Source organism: Penaeus vannamei, chromosome 20, assembly GCF_042767895.1.
Source record: "Penaeus vannamei isolate JL-2024 chromosome 20, ASM4276789v1, whole genome shotgun sequence".
Taxonomy (NCBI): domain Eukaryota; kingdom Metazoa; phylum Arthropoda; class Malacostraca; order Decapoda; family Penaeidae; genus Penaeus; species Penaeus vannamei.
The window spans coordinates 7631217-7636216 of record NC_091568.1 but is presented as its reverse complement, the minus strand read 5'-3'; positions in this window follow the sequence as shown (position 1 = coordinate 7636216).

Sequence of the window (5000 nt, the reverse complement as noted above, 5' to 3'; positions counted from 1 at the left end):
AAAATATTATGGTTGCAAGCATTTAGTTGTCAAAGAATCAGTGAGGGAGAACTCAATGCAACTAATGCACAGGCAACCACATCTCATATCTCGTATTCTCCAGCGACAAGGATATCGGGTAATGAACGATTGTACCCGAGTAACACAAAGAACCAGAGTAGAAAACAGCCCTTCCATGTAAAATAATGGATGAGGATCCTACAACCCAGTGAAATCAGTTCAGAGTTTTTAAAAGGGTTTTAGCAGAGGTGACCTAGGTAATATAACTTGTTTCTAAGATTTAATGTTGTACAGAAATATGTATGTATGTTATGGTGTGTGAAAGCAGAATGGATTCTAGATTAACAGAGTTAACAATACAATTCATTATACACTAACAAATAAATATATGAATAGTTGATAAATTTGGTGGGAAAATATTTTTTACAGTGTTGAAGCAACGAGGTTCTTCACAGATTTTTTTTCTGTTATTATTATTATCAATATCATTATTGTTATTGTTGTTATTATTATTATTGTTATTATTATTATTATTATTATTATTATTATTATTATTATTATTATTATTATTATTATTATTATTATTATTATTATTATTATGATTATGATTATGATTATTATTGCTATTGCTTATTGTTATAATTATTATTGTTATTATTAATGTCATTACAGTTGATATTGTTAGTGTTTTTATTATGATTACTATTTTTATATTCATTATTATCTTCATTTCTGTTACTGGCAATTTTAAAGATTTGTTGCTGTTTTGCATGCCATTTGTATATAAACTACTGCCTTTGTCTAATTTGAACAATATAAAAATTCATTCACCAATCACAATATGCAATTATCTTTTTTTTTATCTTTTATTATCTTTACTATTTTGGATGAAGAAGTCGTTGCATCAATAAAAGTAGTTTTTGTGTAAATAAAGACATAAGAAGGGCAAGAAGACTGTAGTTAGCCTTACATACAATGGAAGTAGCCAATTTATGGTTTGATGGGCTGTGATATCACATGCAAATTTATATTATATTATATTGATATTGTAGGCAATGAATATTTGAAATGGCAATAAAAGAAGGTAAATTCGTAGCTGTTATTTTTGTTGGTCATAAAGCTTAGCTTTTTATATTTTAGGTTTGGATATAGATGAGTTTATCAGTATAGTATATGAATGTTATGGAAAATAAATAAAGTATTTTGTTCTCTGCAGATTTCAGTGGATTGAGAGGAAAGATATATCTAGTTTGCTGCCTTTTTTTTACTCTTTGTTAAGGTATGGAAGGTAAAAAAGAAAAGTAAGAATTGAGTTAAGAGATATTGACGAATTGCATTATATTTTGTTTTCCATTTTTTTCCTTATTTTCCATAAAGTTTCCTTATTTTCCATAAAGTTTTTTGCTTTTAAGAGATGTCTGGAAAAGTCTATGTCAGCTGTAGTTATCACAGTCTATGTCTTAATAGATTGTATGATTAATCCTTCTTCAGAGGGATTCAAAACTATTTTTTTTTTCCTGGGAATAGTCTACTCATGTCTTCAATTATATTCTTCTGATATTTGGAAATTTATTTTAGATTGTGATTACTAATTTATTGAAGAGAATTAAAAAAGAAACACTCAAATGATATATTGATCTCCATGTGCAATTTTTATTTTTTCTTCCATTTTAAAAAATGTTTTAGACTGAAACACAGTGATATCTCAGTAGATTTTACCTAACGATATCCAATAGACTAATACCAGGAACTTGAGTTTCGATAATTAAAGGATTGGATATTTTCTGTAATGTAATCAGGTAATTTTGTGAAATAAAAAATTCCCACCCTGAGGTAGTCGAGCTGATATTTAGCTCTATAGTCGACCTCAAAATATAGAACAGAGCTCGGAAAAACTGGGCACATCTATTTTTCTCAATATTTTTAAGGAGAAAATAAAGCCTGTAATTAAATTTTATGAGTGTACTGTTTTCTAATACTATACGAGATGGTCCAAAATGTTACCAGGGTTTCTCAAAGGGAAATCTGTTACTATTTTCTTCTTTTGTCATCTTTGTGGTAGACTTAAGAAGACTATAAGATTTTCTCTTTAATTTCTCAAAGGGAAATTTGTTACTATTTTCTTCTTTTGTCATCTTTGTGGTAGACTTAAGAAGACTATAAGATTTTCTCTTTAATTCTTGTCAGTTTGGTAGGATCTATTAAACTGGAACAGTGAAAGTGAACCTCGAGTTTTGGACTCTCACTTTTCTTCTCACACCACTTGAATATGCAAGGTCCTTTTGAATTTGTAGTGTATGTATGAGCTAGATTCTATTTATCATGCTAATGTTTCCAACATTCCCTTTGTAAAGTCCAGTGTATGTGATTTTGATCAGCAGTTTCAAGGCATTGCCAGTCCATATCTTTTTGCTAATGGAAGTGCACACATACATGTGTGTGCTTGTGCATGCACACACGCACACACAGTAATGCAAACAATCACGCACACACATGCACACACGTGCACACACACACTCTCACACACTCACTCACACTCACACACACTCACTCACACTCACACACACTCACTCACACTCCCTCACACACACTCACACACTCACACACTCAAACACTCACACACTCAAACACTCACACACTCACACACTCACACACTCACACACTCACACACTCACATACACACACACAGACACACACACACACACACACACACACACACACACACACACACACACACACACACACACACACACACACACACACACACACACACACACACATACACACATACACACACACACACACACACACACACACACACACACACACACACACACACACACACACACACACACACACACACACACACACACACACACACACACACACACACACAGGCATTTTGTTATTGCAGTTTTCATTTCTTTACAAAGGATATGATATACAGAATTTGAAAGGTTAAAATTGCTGGTTTATGATATTGTGTATTCTATAAATGTTGCAAGTTATATCTGAAAAAAAAAATGCCTTTAGCAAGCATTATTCCTTTTGAGTGTATTTTATATTACAAATTAACCCGCTACATAACCAGCCTATTAATTTTGCAAGTGATATTTCCAAGAATACACCTATGTTTTTAAGTATTAATACCTAATAGAAGAAATATCTATATTCATTCTCTATGTATTTGTAATGCCTTTCTGTGTGAACTGAATGTGGCAATATTTTTATTTATGTATGTATTTATTTTTTACTGTTTTCCATCCATAACCCTATTGTAAGTGTTCATTTTGTGACATTGCTCGAGAATTGATTGTAATGTTTAAGGAATTCAAGCCGGATTTCACCCATAAGTGTTAAAAATTATTTTAAAAGTATGTAGGAATCTTTTTTTCCTTTTTTTTCTTTTTTCTTTTTTTGTAGGGAAGACCTATGGATAAGAATGTATATGTAGATTTTTTTTTTTTTTTTTATTCTCAGATTTTTGAAGTACCAGTCCTCTTCATAGGATGTTTTATGTTATAATGTCTTTGCAAAATTGCCTGGTTTCAAATACAGAAATTCAATAACGATGAAAGGTAATGACCTAATGCTATTATCGTGAGATTGATTATCTTTATTTTGTGTAATTAGTACTGAATTAGGCTACTATAGACACCGGATTGATATGAATGTTTAATGTAGTTTGTTTATTTTACGAAAGTTTAATACCTTGTAACTTACAGGGCATGCACAAAAATGAGAGCATTTTGTAAAGGAAGTTCTGGATATTAATATTATCGTAAAAACTCCACATTTTCCTGCTTTTCTGATGTAGCTTAATCCTTATATTCAAAACATCGCCATACTTATCTCAGAAATACACCGGTGAGCTGTTGGCAAACCTAATACAAAAAAAAAAAAGCACAGAAAACCCAAAAACAATGTGAAAAAAAAAAGAGTTGATAAACATGCTTTTGTTTCTCCTGTGTCCACCCATCACTCCGCTATCAATTTTCCTTATGCATTCGACAGCTTCCTGAAACATACTGACACCCCAAGCACGAGAAAAGCTTTAGGCCATTACCCCTTTGTGTACCAATACAACGATAAGGCCACATGCAGCTGTCAGCCCAATGCTATTAATATTTTTGTATTTTGATGACCTTTCCTGGATGTCAGGTTCCTACGTATAAGTACATAAAAATTTTGTACATAGAATAAATTGTTGAATTTTATTGCATCTTTCAATTTTCTTCCTTTTCTCTCTAACTGTTGTATATCATGAAATATATCTTGCATTTTTGATTTTAGTAGCACACAATCTGACAATATAAGCCATGTTAAAATGACTTTCATAAATGAAATGGAAAAAACATTAAATTATATAGTAAAGGCTTTAAGATAGATAGATAACACTGATAGTTATGACATATACATTATCAGCCGGTTTGTTAAAATTGTGCCAGGCCTGACCTAATGAATTTTCTTAAGTATAGATGCAGAAATAAAGGCATATCTGTCTATATATCTGATAGATATACATTTAGCTATCTATTTGGCCAGTTGATATGCATGTCTAGACTGATGGATATGCATTTATTTCTTTATTTATGCATGTCAAGTATACAAATATTCTTTGGGTTAGGCCTCGCACACTTCTAACAAACCGGCCGTATATTTGTCAGAGTAAGGAAATACATGTTGCATATTGATGTTATATATTCAAGCTATATATATAACAGACTGTATTATGAGTAATTTAAACTATTTTTGAATATGTAAATTCATTTAGATTTCCTTAATTATGCATTCAACTACTACCTTCGCATACTTATCATGTATTATAGAGAACTACTTTTAATATGTTATAGAGAATATCGACAGATCAGAATTAACAAGAGTTATCAATCAATTCACACTATTCATTCAATCTTATACTGAACATATTATTCGAGATTGGGTAAACAAAAGTCTCGGCAAATTCAAAATTTTATTGTCATAAACGTACATAGAACATT